Source organism: Pseudophryne corroboree, chromosome 5 (genome assembly GCF_028390025.1).
Source record: "Pseudophryne corroboree isolate aPseCor3 chromosome 5, aPseCor3.hap2, whole genome shotgun sequence".
Lineage (NCBI taxonomy): Eukaryota > Metazoa > Chordata > Amphibia > Anura > Myobatrachidae > Pseudophryne > Pseudophryne corroboree.
Window position 1 is genome coordinate 608,624,695 of NC_086448.1, and position 16,868 is coordinate 608,641,562.

A 16,868-nucleotide genomic window follows, 5' to 3' on the forward strand; every position below is an offset into this window, starting at 1 on the left:
CCACCACAGGAGAGACACCCTGGCCCTGGGGGATAGGGTGATTAACCGATGCATCTGAAGATGTGATCCGGACCACTTGTCCAGTAAGTCCCATTGAAAAGGTCCTCGCATGGAACCTGCCGAAGGAAATGGCCTTTTATGATGCCACCATCCTTCCCAGGACTCGAGTGCAGTGATGCACTGACACCTGTTTTGGTTTTAATAGGTTCCTGACCAGTGTCATGAGCTCCTGAGCTCTCTCTATCGGGAGATAAACCCTTTTCTGGTCTGTGTCTAGAATCATGCCTAGGAAAGGCAGATGAGCCGTAGGAACCAACTGCGACTTTGGAATATTTAGAATCCAGCCGTGTTGCCGTTACACTTCCAGAGAAAGTGATACGCTGTTCAGCAACTGCTCTCTTAATCTCGCTTTTATGAGGAGATCGTCGACGTACTGGATAATTGTGACACCTTGCTTCCGCAGGAGCACCATCATTTCCGCCATTACCTTGGTGAAGATTCTCTGGGAGACCAAACGGCAACGTCTGAAATTGGTAATGACAATCCTGTACCGCAAATCTGAGGTACGCCTGATGAGGTGGATAAATGGGGACATGAAGGTATGCATCCTTTATGTCCAGAGACACCATAAAATCTCCCCCTTTCAGGCTTGCGATGACCGCTCTTAGCGATTCCATCTTGAACTTGAACCTTTTCAGGTATATGTTCAGGGATTTTAAATTCAATATGGGTCTGACCGAACCGTCCGGTTTCGGGACTACAACATGGTCGAATAATAACCCCCTCCTTGTTGTAGGAGGGGAACCTTGACCACCACCTGTTGAAGATACAATTTGTGAATTGCAGTTAACACTATTTCCCTCTCGTGGGGGGAAGCCGGCAGGGCCGTCGGTGAGGGGGCATCTCCTCAAAGTCCAGCTTGTATCCCTGAGACACAATATCAATTGCCCAGGGATCCAACAGGGAGTGAACCCACTTGTGGCTGAAATTACGAAGACGTGCCCCCACTGGGCCTAGCTCCGCCTGTGGAGCCCCAGCGACATGCGGTGGATTTTGTAGACGCCGGGGAGGACTTCTGTTCCTGGGAACTAGCTGTGTTGTGCAGCTTCTTTCCTCTGCCCCTGCCTCTGGCAAGAAAGGACGCACCTCGGACTTTCTTGTTTCTTTGTGATCGAAAGGCTGCATTTGATAATGTCGTGCTTTCCTAGGCTGTACAGGAATATAAGGCAAAAGATCAGAATTACCAGCTATAGCTGTGGAGACCAGGTCCGAGATCCCTTCTCCACACAATCCTCAGTCTTCCATATGCCTCTTAAGTCGGCATCACCTGTCCATTGCATATTCTACAGGACACGTCAAGCAGAAATCGACATAGCGTTGACTCTAGAACCCAGTAGACTAATGTCTCTTTGGGCATGTTTAATATATATATCTATCTTAAGACAGCATCTTTAATATATATATCTATATATATATATATATATATATACATATATATTGTGACAAGAACACTGGGATAGTGTTTGAGGGCAGGTATGTTTGTCCCAGGTTCTTGTCTTACATGTATTAGAAAAATGAAAACTTCTAGGAATATGTTTTGTTTTGTTAGAACCTTTTCAGTTTGTTGGAAAAGCTGGGTAAGGGCCCTGAAAGAGAGATGGGGCAAGTTCCAGACATTGGGCCCAGTTCGGGTCTTTGGCCTCACAGAAGGCTAATCAGGCTTTCAGCTGTGTAAGAGTGTTATAGAGATGCTGGCCTGATTAGGGTGTGCAGACTGCCTGGGAAGACTGCAGGATCTCTGTGAGAGAAACACGCTTCCTGATACAAGTGAGCTATACAGTGTTTGCTGGAGAACTCTGTGTTTTTTGTTTAGTGATAGTTAGGAACATCTTGTGTTTAGTTAGTGCCGGACAGGCAAGGTATTTTCTTTTGGTGTTTGTTTTATTTTCTGTATAATAAAACTGGCTGGGGCCAGTTGTACCAGAACCTGGACTTGTGTTGTTCCTCAGCTGCTGCGTGCTGCCATATACCCCAGGAAACGGCACCTTGCACCCTTACAGTGTTACAACTTGGTGGAGAATGCGAGCATGCCGTTCTGCGCATAAGTGAAAGCAGCAGCTTTGTGAGGCCTGCAGAAAACGGTGGTTTATGCAGATACAGCCCAGTGTGAAGTTGCTGAGACTCGCCCTGAGGATTTGATATATGTCCTGGGTGAAAGCAGCTACAAAGCCACCTGAAAAAATCTGTCGACATGGAGGAACTGCTTAAAACCTTGCTGCAAGCTACAGCGGCTCAGCAGGAGGCCAACAGACAGCAGCAGGTGGCAATGGAGGAAAATTGGAGACAGCAGCAGGTGGCAATGGAGGAAAATAGGAGACAACAGCAGGCAGCTGTTGACGAACTTTACAGGCAACAGCGTCAGGATAGAGAGGCCTTAACAAAAGTGGTGCAGAGCCTTGCAGCCCGGATTGGAGATGTGGCCGGCAGTGCTCCGACCAGCTCTAGTTCTATATGGGCCAGTCACTTCCTGCAGAAAATGACAGAGGCTGATGATGTGGAGGCCTACCTGACCACGTTTGAAAGGACTGCTGAGCGTGAGAACTGGTCGAAAGCACAGTGGGCCAGCCTGCTGGCACCTTTTCTGTCAGGTGAGCCCCAAAAAGCGTACTTTGATTTAAGCCCTGCTGAGGCTCGGGACTATGATAAACTAAAGACTGAGATCCTGACCCGCCTGGGAGTCACGCTGTCAGTACGAGCACAACGGGTGCACCGTTGGGTGTACGCCATGGAGAAGCCGCCTCGCTCCCAGATGCACGACCTTATTCAGCTAACAAAAAAAATGGCTACAGCCAGAGACATTAACTGGTCCCCAGATGGTTGAAAGAGTCGTCATGGACCGCTACTTGAGATCTTTGCCCATGGTCCTGCGCAAGTGGGTGAGCCATGGAGACCCGGGTACTGCTGACCAATTAGTGGACATGGTAGAGAGGTATTTGGCAGCAGAGGAACTACTGATGACCACCCAGCAACCCATAGATCCTCGACAGCGCCCTTCAGTAAAGACTGGTAAGACTGTTCCGTGGGAAAATGTTGCTGGGCGGTTAAGAGAACGCAAGGCTGGAGAGACTGTAAACACTGGCCCTGGAGACAGGCCAATGGGGCTAGAACGGTCTATGCTGCCCAAACGGGTTGATAATCGTGTGGTTAAATGTTTTAGGTGTGGTATGCCAGGTCATGTTATTGCCAATTGCCCAGTCACGCAAGAACCCATGCAATGTGATGCTGCCTTTGAATCTCGCAGAATGTCTTTCTTTGCTAGGTTAGCCTGTACTGTGGTACCTTCACCTGAGCTGGAAAAACAAATGTGTGATGTGTTCTAAGAGGGTAACCGGGTAGAGGCCTTGCTAGATTCAGGAAGTTTAGTTACCCTTGTGAAAGCGGGGTTAGTGAACCCCTTAAAGGTCCAGCAAATACCTATTGGGGTAACTTGCATACATGGGGATACTCAACATTATGTCACTGCTGAAGAGAATATAGAAACTTGTTGTGGGTCAGCAATTGTTAAAGTAGGACTGGTCCCCACCTTGGTGCATGAGGCCATAATAGGGAGGGATTTTCCTCATTTTTGGAAACTGTGGGAATCACGTTTATCAACAGATGTGAGAAGTAAAGAGCCAGTTGATAATACCGGTGATTTCATGGATGTACGTGTGTCTTCGGAACTTTCTGACCCTTTGCCTTTTGCTAGTTTGGTTGGGGAAGGGACAGATGGGGAATCCAGTGAAGACCCTCTTGCTGGGAACAGAGACATAGTAGTTAGAACTGAAAGCATGCCTGACCTGGAGGTAAAGAAGGATCTGTTTGTGTCTGAACAGTTAAAGGATCCTACCTTAATAAAGGCTAGAGAGAATGTTAAGGTTGTTAATGGAGGACCTGCGGTACCAGGTGACAGGGTTACGTATCCCCACATGGCCATCTGTAATGAGCTCTTGTACCACATTGTCAAAAGGGGTGAGGATGTGGTGGAACAGCTGGTAGTTCCACAGCCTTATCGGAGAACGGTACTAGATTTAGCTCATAGTCACGTTACCGCAGGACATTTAGGGGCAGAAAAAACCACTGAAAGAGTTTTACAAAGGTTCTTTTGGCCAGGGGTTTATAAAGAAGTACAATTGGGAAGGAAGGAGAAAAAGACAAAAAACCCTTTTTTTGGGAGCACTCTTTTGTTGTGTTAGAAATAATGTGTTTGACGACAAATAATAAAACTTAACCTTTAATCAATCCTTGAATAAAAAAACTTTTTTGTCAAAAATTTGAAACTCGTGTCTATTGTTGTGTGTATATATATAAAAATCTTATTTAACCTTGTTAACAAATGAGGTATAAGATAGATGAATAGGTGAAAATATCAGAGAAGTGATAGAAGATACCAAAAGGTTTCTTGAGGTGCCGGGTGTCCAGGAAATCACTGTGCATGCCTGGATTATGGATATCTTTGGTAGAAGATATGAGCAGAACTTCTAAGGTTTATAAAGGAGCTAGGGATGGATGTGATAGAAAAGGGGTGGAAAGAATTATTAGACTCCCCTTTGTGGTGGGGGGGGGGGAAAGGGGGGTTATGAAAAAAAGGGGGGGGGGGTTGAGAAATGGAGAGGAGGTTTGGAAAAGAGGGAATGGGTTTGGGACGAAGAATAGAGGCCCACTGCACCTGGTATTCTCAGGAAGTTAGTGTAGTAAGGCAGTGGGCCAGAGATGGAAAAGAGGAGAGAAGAAAAAGGAAAAAGAGAGAAGAAAAGAAAAGAAAAAGAGAGAAGAAAAAAGGAAAAGAAAAAATATGAAGGGGGAAACCACCACTATTTCTGTACTCTATTGGGTCGGTACCACATTGTTCGAATTGATTTTTCCAAACAAGAGAGTGTTTTGAAAGTAGTCTGAATTATAGGTAACTCTTTTCCTTAAAAATGGCCCACTGCACCTGGTATTCTCAGGAGGTTTCCCGTCCTAGTACTGACCAGGCCATATCTGCTTAGCTTCCGAGATTGGACAAGATCGGGCGTATTCAGGGTAGTATGGCCGTGGGCAGTTTGGTGAAGGAGAAAGATAGGTCACACTCTGCTTATTTGTACTTTGCATAGGTCAGGACAAAATGGTCCGAAAGATATTTCCAGAGAAGAGTGTGTGGTAAAAAAATAAAAAATGGGAAGAGAAACAGAAATAATATAATATAATAGAGAGGTGTTTAGGTATGAAACTCTCTAAATTGGGAAAATCACAGAGGAATCAATACACCGCTCAAGTGATTTCTAGATGATAGTGTGAAAATTTGTACTATCAAAAATATGTTGTATATATAGTGCAGATTCAGTACAACAGGTATATTAAGAGCTCAGGGCTGGCTCACACAGAATTATAAAGCAAATAATCAATGAAAACACTGAAAATGTAAACACTGAAAAATGTGCACAGTTATTTGCACCATACGTAAGGAACAAAACAAAAGAAACATTAAAGAATGTACATTGCTGTTTGCTCCATAAATATAGGAAAGGGTAGATCAAAAAGTATAGGTTTAGAGCTCAAGGCTGGCTCACAAAAAAAATTACTTGAACCCTGTAACCTCCTGATTGGAGACTGACATAGCATAGTATAGAAAGATTACTTGAGCCTTGTAACCTCCTATTTAGAGAATAACATGGCTTTGAGGAATATTAGAGAGATAACTCACACAAAAAAATTATTTTAAGCTCAGGGCTGGCTCACAAAGAAATTGCTTAAACCTTAGGAACTGGCATAACATGAGAGAATATCTTACAATCTGAAACTACTGTTGGAAGAAAACATGCAGTAGTGGATTAATTTATGGTGAATAGCAAAAATAGCATGTCATAAATTGATATCCATAAGGGCATGAGCGGGGAGATGGTACAATCAATAAGTATATTATACAATAGTCCTGTAGCTGTAAAGTGCCGCTGCAGGAGTAAAATGTTTATAGGGGAGAGAGTAATAAATAGTCTGGTTGGTGATCGTGGAGTATATTACCGCGACCACGCTGTGTGTGGCCAGTGTTTGTCCAGATGTCTCCCAGGCCTGCACCCGCTGATAGTGAGAGACGCGGCCGCCCGCTTCCGGACTGGGCGTTGCCGCGGTGACGTCACGGGGGACGTCGCTCGACGTACGTTTCACCTAGGAAGGCTTGGTCACGAGAGCCTCTCTCTGCTGCTCTCCTGTGACCAGGCTATGAGTACCTGTTTGACCAATGGTAATCGTTGAAGAGATGATAGATGGTAGGGTTAACCAATAGGATCATTGCACTGAAAAGATGTCTCGGCCATGATGGAAACGGGAAAGGATAGAAAAATAAGGATCAAGAAAGAGGGGGGAGACTGGCATATGGAAATATAAATAGAGATGCATTAGAGATGCATAAATAGAGATAGAGATGCATTAATGTGATGACTCCTATATGTTGGAAAATAGAGAATAGGAAGGAGGCTTTTTTAAATAGATCGAAGCTGGGATGATTACTGCGGTATTGGTAAAAAGGGAAGGAATGGGTGGAAGAATATAATAATCATGGATAGTGGGAATGAATATATATATATATATATATATATATAAATATATACATACACATACATATATGAGTGCATAAATGAAAATGGAAATAGTGGGATATTAATAATGAGAATGGAGATTGATAATACTTGAAATAAATGAGAAAAATGAGGAGTAAATGAGAGTGACGGAATAAATATATGCCTAGGAAGGTGTGAAATGATGAGGAAAAGTGTACAGTATCAAAGTGTGATGTGACTAGAATTGTATGAGGAGGGTTAATAGGGACAAAGGATGTGTATGTTTAAGTAAATGTTTTTAAAAAAGATGGGAGGGTGTAGTGTAGATGTGATGAGGATGTGAGCAATGTACATGTGGTGCAGAGAGGGGATGGTGAGAAAGATGGGGGGGGGGACAGGGAGAGGGAAAAGGAGGAGGAAAAAAGCAAGTGATGAATTGAATTATAAAATAAAAAATTGAAAAATATAAAGTGAAAAACTTGGGTAAGTGATGGGGGTGGGGATGAATGTGGGGGGGTTTAGGTTAAAAGAAAAGAGAAGGGGTAGGAATTGTGGGGTGGATTTTCAGAGCAACCGATTAAGAATGCAAGAAAATGCTGAAATTTATGTTTTCATTCAAGCCTTTAGGCATGAGAGTGTCCAGTTTAAAAATCCATTCTGATTCCTTCTTCTGAAGTATCACGTTGTAATCACCTCCTCTCAGGCCCATTCTGATGTGTTCCAGACCTGAAATGTTCATATCTTCTACTCTACTGTCGTGGAATCTTAGAAAATGTCTGGCAACTGTGGTGAGCTTCTTGAACTGGGCTGAATCGGATTTGGCGTTCCTTACTGTGCTCATGTGTTCAAGTGCCCTAACTTTAAGCATGCGAGATGTCATGCCCACATATCTTAGGTTGCATGTACACGTGATACAGTAGATTACATTTTCCGTCCTACAATTGAAAAAGTCCTTAATTGTGATCCGTTGATTGAATCTGTCTGTTAGTTCTGTTAGGTTTGTGATATGAGGGCACAGTTTACAATTGCCACACGGATGACTACATTTGAGAGATCTTGGTTTTTGGGGGTGTGAGAAGTAGCTTTTTACAAGTTTGTCTTTTAAGTTAGGTGACCTTCTCCAACTCATATTGATGTTCTGGCCTATATGCTCCGAGAGATCATCATCCATTTTTAGTATATGCCAGTGTGTTTGTAGAATCTTTCTGGCATCTTTCCATTTAGTACAGAAGTCCCCAAATGAAGCGTAGAGTGTTCTCGTCTCCTTTGGTTTTCTTGACCGGCAAAATCAAAGAGTCTCTTTCCACTTTTTGTACTTCCGACTTTGCTTTTTTAATTAGTCTGTTGCTGTATCCTCTTTCCTTGAGTCTAGCGGACAATTCAATACTTTTTGTGCGGAAGGTGGAGTCTTCTGTGCAGTTTCTTTTTAATCTAAGAAATTCTCCTTTGGGGATGTTACGGATAGTTGGTGGAAAGTGACTGCTGGTTGAATGGAGAAGACTGTTGGTTGAAGTTGCCTTTCTGAAAATTTCTGTGGCTATGGTGTTGGTATCATCTCGGTATATCCTGAGGTCAAGGAATGGGATGCTGGATTTGCTGCTGGTATATGTGAACTTCATGTTAATCTGATTGTCATTGAGGAAATGGATGTACTGGTCCAGTTTTTCTTGTGTGCCATCCCAGATCATGAAGATATCGTCGATGTAACGTATCCAGATAACAATGTGATCAGTGTACTGTTCTTGGTTGTCACCGAAGACTAATTCACGTTCCCACCAACCTAAGAAGAGGTTTGCATCCGTGGGGACACAAGCCGCCCCCATAGCTGTACCTCTGGTCTGTATATAGAAACGGCTGTTAAAAAGGAAATAATTGTGATTTAGAACAAAATTCAGTAGTTCCAAAAGGAATTCTTGAAAAACACCAAAGTCTCCCATATGTAGGAAGTATTTCACTGCTGTCAGGCCTAGATCATGTTTAATTGATGTATATAAGGATTCAACATCTAAACCCACTAATATGTGGGAGTCTTCCAGCTGTATACCTTGAATTTTCTTCAGAACATCCGTTGTGTCCTTTACATATGACGGTAGGCTGAGGACATGTTGTCGTAAATGGACATCGAGAAAATAGCTGGCTTTTTCCAAAAGGCCTCCATTACCCGAAATGATGGGTCGTCCGGGTGGATTGTCCAAATTCTTGTGGACCTTGGGTAGCAAGTACAAAGTCGGTGTTCTGGGATGTGGAGTATTTAAAAAGTCCCATTCTGTTTTGGTAATGGTGCCTTGTTGTAGGTGTTTGTCAATGATCCGGGAGTAAAGAGTTGAAAAATTCTGTGTCGGATCGAATAAAGTTTTGTTGTAACAGGAGGTGTCCCTTAGTTGTTTGTTGGCCTCTTTAAGATATAGGGGTATATGCAATTCACGGCGAATCGCGGCAATTTTTCGCCGTTTTTTAATTCGACTAAATTCGCCAGGTGAATTCCGGCAGGTGGCTGCCGGAATTCACCATATTCAATGAAAAACGGATTCGCCAGAATCGCGGGCGAAAATCGGCCGATTTGGCGGATTTTGCCGCGATTTAAAAAAACGGGAAAAAACGGGAAAAACCCGGAAAAAAAAATGGCGTGGGGTCCCCCCTCCAAAGCATAACCAGCCTCGGGCTCTTCGAGCTGGTCCTGGTTCTAAAAATGCAGGGGAAAAATTGGGCAGGGATCCCCTGTATTTTTAAAACCAGCACCGGGCTCTGCGCCTGGTGCTGGTGCCAAAAATACGGGGGACAAAAAGAGTAGGGGTCCCCCGTATTTTTAACACCAGCATCGGGCTCCACTAGCTGGACAGATAATGCCACAGCCGGGGGTCACTTTTATGCCGTGCCCTGCGGCCGTGGCATTAACTACCCAACTAGTCACCCCTGGCCGGGGTACCCTGGGGGAGTGGGGACCCCTTCAATCAAGGGGTCCCCCCCCCCAGCCACCCAAGGGCCAGGGGTGAAGCCCGAGGCTGTCCCCCCCCATCCAATGGGCTGCGGATGGGGGGGCTGATAGCCTTTTGTGATAATAAAAAGATATTGTTTTTTCCAGTAGTACTACAAGTCCCAGCAAGCCTCCCCCGCAAGCTGGTACTTGGAGAACCACAAGTACCAGCATGCGGGAGAAAAACGGGCCCGCTGGTACCTGTAGTACTACTGGAAAAAAATACCCAAATAAAAACAGTACACACACACCGTGAAAGTAAAACTTTATTACACACTACCGACACACACATACTTACCTATGTTGACACGCCGACTGCCACGGTCTCCGACGATCCGAGGTACCTGTGAAAAATTATACTCACCTTCCAGCGTCCAGAGATAAATCCACGTCCAGAGAGATAAATCCACGTACTTGTAAAAAAAAAAAAACGCAAATACCCGCTCCATACCGGACTGAAAGGGGTCCCATGCTGACACATCAGACCCCTTTCTCCCGAATGCCGGGACATCACGTGACTCCTGTCACTGAAGTCCCTTCAGCCAATCAGGAAGCGCTACTTCCGTGGCGCTCACCTGATTGGCTGTGCGCTGTCTGACAGCGCATCGCAAAGCCGCTCCATTACTTTCAATGGTGGGAACTTTGCGGGTAGCGGTGGGGTTAACCCGCGGTCAGCCGCTGACCGGCGGGTGACCTCACCGCTAGCCGCTAAGTTCCCACCATTGAATATAATGGACGGGGCTGTGCGATGCGCTGTCTGAGTTCAGACAGCGCACAGCCAATCAGGTGAGCGCAACGAAGTTGCGCTTCCTGATTGGCTTTAGAGACCTTTCAGTGACAGCTGTCACTGAGAGGTCTCTCTGCATTCGGGGATAGGGGTCCCATGTGTCAGCATGGGACCCCTTTCAGTCCGTTTGGTCGGGTGTCCGGTTTGTTATTTTCTACAAGTACGTGGATTTATCTCTGGACCCTGGTTGAGGTGAGTATATTGATCTTTTATTTTCAGGTATCCGTGGATTCTACATGGAGAAGAGGACCGATGTCGGCGTGTGAACATAGGTAAGTATGTGTGTGTCGACGTATGAAATAAAGTTTTACTGTCGACGGTGTGTGTGTCCTGTTTTTTTTGGGTATTTTTTTTCCAGTAGTACTACAGGTACCAGCGGGCCCGCTTTTCTCCCGCATGCTGGTACTTGTGGTTCTCCAAGTACCAGCTTGCGGGGGAGGCTTGCTGGGACTTGTAGTACTGCTGGAAAAAACAATATTCTTTTCATGATCACAAAAGGCTATTAGCCCCCCCATCCGCAGCCCATTGGATGGGGGGGACAGCCTCGGGCTTCACCCCTGGCCCTTGGGTGGCTGGGGGGGGGAACCCTTGATTGAAGGGGTCCCCACTCCCCCAGGGTACCCCGGCCATGGGTGAATAGTTGGATATTTAATGCCACGGCCGCAGGGCACGGCATAAAAGTGACCCCCGGCTGTGGCATTATCTGTCCAGCTAGTGGAGCCCGATGCTGGTGTTAAAAATACGGGGCACCCCTACGCTTTTTGTCCCCCGTATTTTTGGCACCAGCACCAGGCGCAGAGCCCGGTGCTGGTTTTAAAAATACGGGGGATCCCCTGTCAATTTTCCCCCCGCATTTTTAGAACCAGGACCAGCTCGAAGAGCCCGAGGCTGGTTATGCTTTGGAGGGGGGACCCCACGCCATTTTTTTTTAGGATTTTACCGTTCCAGCAATAAAAAAATAAAAAAATAATAATAATATTTTAAAAAATATATAAATAATATTTGTGCCTCCAAAAAAAAAAAAAAAAAGTACCTAATCCCTTCTAATATAAATAGATCTGCTATTCCCAAAAAAAAAAAAACACAAAAAAAAACATGTTTACATTTTTTTTAGTTTTCACCCTCCAAAGTGTGGCGGATTGAAAATGACGAATTTGCTGTCTAAAAGCACTGCTGTCGAATTTCCAAACTTGAATTGAATACGCTTTGGTCGAATTGCAGCACTTATATCATTGCAGAAAAGTCGAATTTGCAAAAATTCGAATTTCAAAAAGTCGAATTTTGAAAGTCCGTTTTTTGGTCGGAAAGCACTGAATTGCATAGGCGAATTTTTTTTTTGGTCGAAAATGACCCGAAATTCGACAATTTCGGGAGTTCGACCACAATTGCATATACCCCATAGTGTAGTGGGCCATATGACTATATTTCCTCCTTTATCTGAGGTTTTAATCTGTACATCATGCCATTTCTGTATTTCTTTCACAGCTTCTTTCTGTTTTCTTGATAGGTTACCAATAGTTCTATGTGATTTCTGGCGTCGGTAAAGTGTGTCAAAGTCTCGTGACACCAGGTCGAGAAAATAAGAATTTACTTACCGATAATTCTATTTCTCGTAGTCCGTAGTGGATGCTGGGGACTCCGTCAGGACCATGGGGAATAGCGGCTCCGCAGGAGACAGGGCACAAAAGTAAAAGCTTTAGGATCAGGTGGTGTGCACTGGCTCCTCCCCCTATGACCCTCCTCCAAGCCTCAGTTAGGATACTGTGCCCGGACGAGCGTACACAATAAGGAAGGATTTTGAATCCCGGGTAAGACTCATACCAGCCACACCAATCACACTGTACAACCTGTGATCTGAACCCAGTTAACAGCATGATAACAGCGGAGCCTCTGAAAAGATGGCTCACAACAATAATAACCCGATTTTTGTAACAATAACTATGTACAAGTATTGCAGACAATCCGCACTTGGGATGGGCGCCCAGCATCCACTACGGACTACGAGAAATAGAATTATCGGTAAGTAAATTCTTATTTTCTCTGACGTCCTAAGTGGATGCTGGGGACTCCGTCAGGACCATGGGGATTATACCAAAGCTCCCAAACGGGCGGGAGAGTGCGGATGACTCTGCAGCACCGAATGAGAGAACTCCAGGTCCTCCTCAGCCAGGGTATCAAATTTGTAGAATTTTTCAACGTGTTTGCCCCTGACCAAGTAGCAGCTCGGCAAAGTTGTAAAGCCGAGACCCCTCGGGCAGCCGCCCAAGATGAGCCCACCTTCCTTGTGGAATGGGCATTTACATATTTTGGCTGTGGCAGGCCTGCCACAGAATGTGCAAGCTGAATTGTACTACACATCCAACTAGCAATCGTCTGCTTAGAAGCAAGAGCACCCAGTTTGTTGGGTGCATACAGGATAACAGCAAGTCAGTTTTCCTGACTCCAGCCGTCCTGGAAACCTATATTTTCAGGGCCCTGACAACATCTAGCAACTTGGAGTCCTCCAAGTCCCTAGTAGCCGCAGGTACCACAATAAGCTGGTTCAGGTGAAACGCTGACACCACCTTAGGGAGAAACTGGGGACGAGTCCGCAGCTCTGCCCTGTCCGAATGGACAATCAGATATGGGCTTTTGTGAGACAAAGCCGCCAATTCTGACACTCGCCTGGCCAAGGCCAGGGCCAACAGCATGGTCACTTTCCATGTGAGATATTTCAAATCCACAGATTTGAGCGGTTTAAACCAATGTGATTTGAGGAATCCCAGAACTACGTTGAGATCCCACAGTGCCACTGGAGGCACCAGACATGGTACTTGCTGAAGCAAGTCCCTTCTTAGCGGCAGAGGCCATGAGTCCTCTGTGAGCATTTCTTGAAGTTCCGGGTACCAAGTCCTTCTTGGCCAATCCGGAGCCACGAGTATAGTTCTTACTCCTCTACGTCTTATAATTCTCAGTACCTTGGGTATGAGAAGCAGAGGAGGGAACACATACACCGACTGGTACACCCACGGTGTTACCAGAACGTCCACAGCTATTGCCTGAGGGTCTCTTGACCTGGCGCAATACCTGTCCAGTTTTTTGTTCAGGCGGGACGCCATCATGTCCACCTTTGGTCTTTCCCAACGGTTCACAATCATGTGGAAGACTTCCCGATGAAGTCCCCACTTTCCCGGGTGGAGGTCGTGCCTGCTGAGGAAGTTTGCTTCCCAGTTTTCCACTCCCGGAATGAACACTGCTGACAGTGCTATCACATGATTTTCCGCCCAGCGAAGAATCCTTGCAGTTTCTGCCATTGCCCTCCTGCTTCTTGTGCCGCCCTGTCTGTTTACGTGGGCGACTGCCGTGATGTTGTCCCACTGGATCAATACCGGCTGACCTTGAAGCAGAGGTCTTGCTAAGCTTAGAGCATTGTAAATTGTCCTTAGCTCCAGTATATTTATGTGGAGAGAAGTCTCCAGACTTGATCACACTCTCTGGAAATTTTTTCCCTGTGTGACTGCTCCCCAGCCTCTCAGGCTGGCATCCGTGGTTACCAGGACCCAGTCCTGAATGCCGAATCTGCGGCCCTTTAGTAGATGAGCACTCTGCAGCCACCGCAGAAGAAACACCCTTGTCCTTGGAGACAGGGTTATCCGCTGATGCATCTGAAGATGCGATCCGGACCATTTTTCCAGCAGATCCCACTGAAAAGTTCTTGCGTGAAATCTGCCGAATGGAATCGCTTCGTAAGAAGCCACCATTTTTCCCAGGACCCTTGTGCAATGATGCACTGACACTTTTCCTGGTTTTAGGAGGTTCCTGACTAGCTCGGATAACTCCCTGGCTTTCTTCTCCGGGAGAAACACCCTTTTCTGGACTGTGTCCAGAATCATCCCTAGGAACAGTAGACGTGTCGTCGGAAACAGCTGCGATTTTGGAATATTTAGAATCCACCCGTGCTGTCGTAGAACTACTTGAGATAGTGCTACTCCGACCTCCAACTGTTCTCTGGACCTTGCCCTTATCAGGCGATCGTCCATTTTCTTTGAAGAAGAATCATCATTTCGGCCATTACCTTGGTAAAGACCCGGGGTGCCGTGGACAATCCAAACGGCAGCGTCTGAAACTGATAGTGACAGTTCTGTACCACGAACCTGAGGTACCCTTGGTGAGAAGGGCAAATTGGGACATGGAGGTAAGCATCCCTGATGTCCAGGGACACCATATAGTCCCCTTCTTCCTGGTTCGCAATCACTGCTCTGAGTGACTCCATCTTGATTTGAACCTTTGTATGTAAGTGTTCAAATATTTCAGATTTAGAATAGGTCTCACCGAGCCATCTGGCTTCAGTACCACAATATAGTGTGGAATAATACACCCCTTTCCTTGTTGTAGGAGGGGTACTTTGATTATCACCTGCTGGGAATACAGCTTGTGAATTGTTTCCAATACTGCCTCCCTGTCGGAGGGAGACGTTGGTAAAGCAAACTTCAGGAACCTGCGAGGGGGAGACGTCTCGAATTTCCAATCTGTACCCCTGGGTGTCACGATCCGGGTATCTGGACGCCATTTCTTACCCATCAGATGCCTCCTAAGGCTGGCTCAGCGCTCCAGGACCGGATCCCATCTGTTATCCTGATGTGTACATTCCTGTATCCTCTCCTGTCACTCTGGGACGCTGTCACAGTAAACGCCATATTACACCTGGCATGGCGTCTCCCGCGGCCTCCGCCGCCGTCCCTGAACTTCTGCATGCAGAGTGTCTGAGTGGCGATTACGTCAGCCGCGGCCTCCGCTGTGTCCGCGTGGTTGGATGTGCATCTGTCAGCCTGGCGCCTCCTGTCTCCGGTGGCCGGCGCCGCCATTGCTGTTTTCATTACCACATGGATTGCAAACCAAACTTCCCTCCAAGTGTCTGCATGGGCGCAGCCATCTTGGATTCTGTCAGCTGATCATTTCCACCAATCTGTTCTCAGTATTGATAATCTGCATAATTGCCTAGCCAATCCCTTCCTTGCTGCAGGTATAAATACACTGTGCCTGAGCAAGGAAGGCGTCAGTGCTTTGGTTGTCAAACCTAGTTCCTGTTTGTCTCTCTCCTGTGATTGTCTTCCAGGTTCCAGCTCCTGTCTCAAGACTTCCACCATAGAGACCCGCACCAGCATTCCACCTGCGGTGTAGCCTGACTCTCCAATCCATTGTGGATTCATCTGTTTCCAGCTATAACATTACCTGCTTCCAGTTCAGCTTCCAGCAAGAGTACAGCTTCTCTTAAAGGGCCGGTGTCCTTTCTACACTTTACCACTCTCCACCGGTATTATTATTTCTCCGCTCTCAAGTTCTACATTTCAGTTCATATTTCATCGCTCCCAAGTTCATTTATTATTTAACTGGTTCCAGCCAGTATCCACTCCGTGCTAACAACAGTCTGGTTCCAGCCAGTATCCACAGCAGCTGTTTTATCTTCAGCAACCCAGCTTTTCCTGGAACACCAGCTGGCACAATCCTGGGTTATCTCCATTGCTACAGTCGGGCCTGGTAAGGACTTTCCATCTAGAAGATCATAAGAACTATCTCACACTACCAGTGCCCTGTGGCTCCTGCCATCCTGTAGTACCCAGGAACTGTATTTATTCTTTGCTGACTTTTACGTTTTCTTTTACTGCTGCTGTGTTGCGGAGTTGTCATAATAAACATCATTGACTTTTATCCAAGTTGTCGTGGTCACGCCTTCGGGCAGTTATTATTCATGTTACTTACATGTCCAGGGGTCTGATACAACCTCCCAGGTTCCGGTACATCTCAGCCCCTACAACTGAGGCTGCCTCCCGTCAGCTCAGGCCCTCAGTTGTGACAGTAAGCACTGACCTAATGAATCCAGCCGGAGACCAGGATCAAGCGGCCAGGCCGATGCAAGAACTGGCAGCCCGACTAGAACATCAGGAGGCTGCACAGGGCCACATCATCCGCTGTCTCCAGGATCTCTCTACTCGGCTGGATGGGATTCAGACAACTCTCCGTGGATCAGGCGCGTCTGGTGCGTCAACCACAGTGGCTCCAGCTATAACCCCACCCACCTTACCCATTTCTGCTCCACGTCTTCATCTTCCAACGCCAGCAAAATTTGACGGATCTCCAAGATTCTGCAGGGGATTTCTCAACCAGTGTGAGATTCAGTTTGAGCTACAACCTGGCAATTTTCCCAGTGACCGTACAAAAATTGCCTACATTATTTCTCTTCTCAGTGGCTCAGCCCTTGATTGGGCATCACCGTTATGGGAGAGGTCCGACACCCTGCTATCTTCCTACACTGCCTTCGTGTCAACATTCAGGCGCATCTTCGACGAGCCAGGCCGGGTAACCTCAGCTTCATCCGAGATTCTCCGTTTACGCCAGGGGTCACGTACTGTAGGACAATATCTGATACAGTTCCAGATCCTGGCATCCGAACTGGCATGGAACGACGAGGCCCTGTATGCTGCATTCTGGCATGGCTTATCTGAGCGTATTAAAGATGAGTTAGCTACCAGAGACTTACCTTCTAAGTTAG

General features: G+C 46.3%; 1 pseudogene; it reads right to left on the minus strand.

Moving 5' to 3' along the window:
* Nucleotides 1–4,963: 4,963 nt before the first annotated feature.
* On the minus strand, nt 4,964–5,081 carry LOC134930033 (5S ribosomal RNA; annotated as a pseudogene).
* Nucleotides 5,082–16,868: the final 11,787 nt, after the last annotated feature.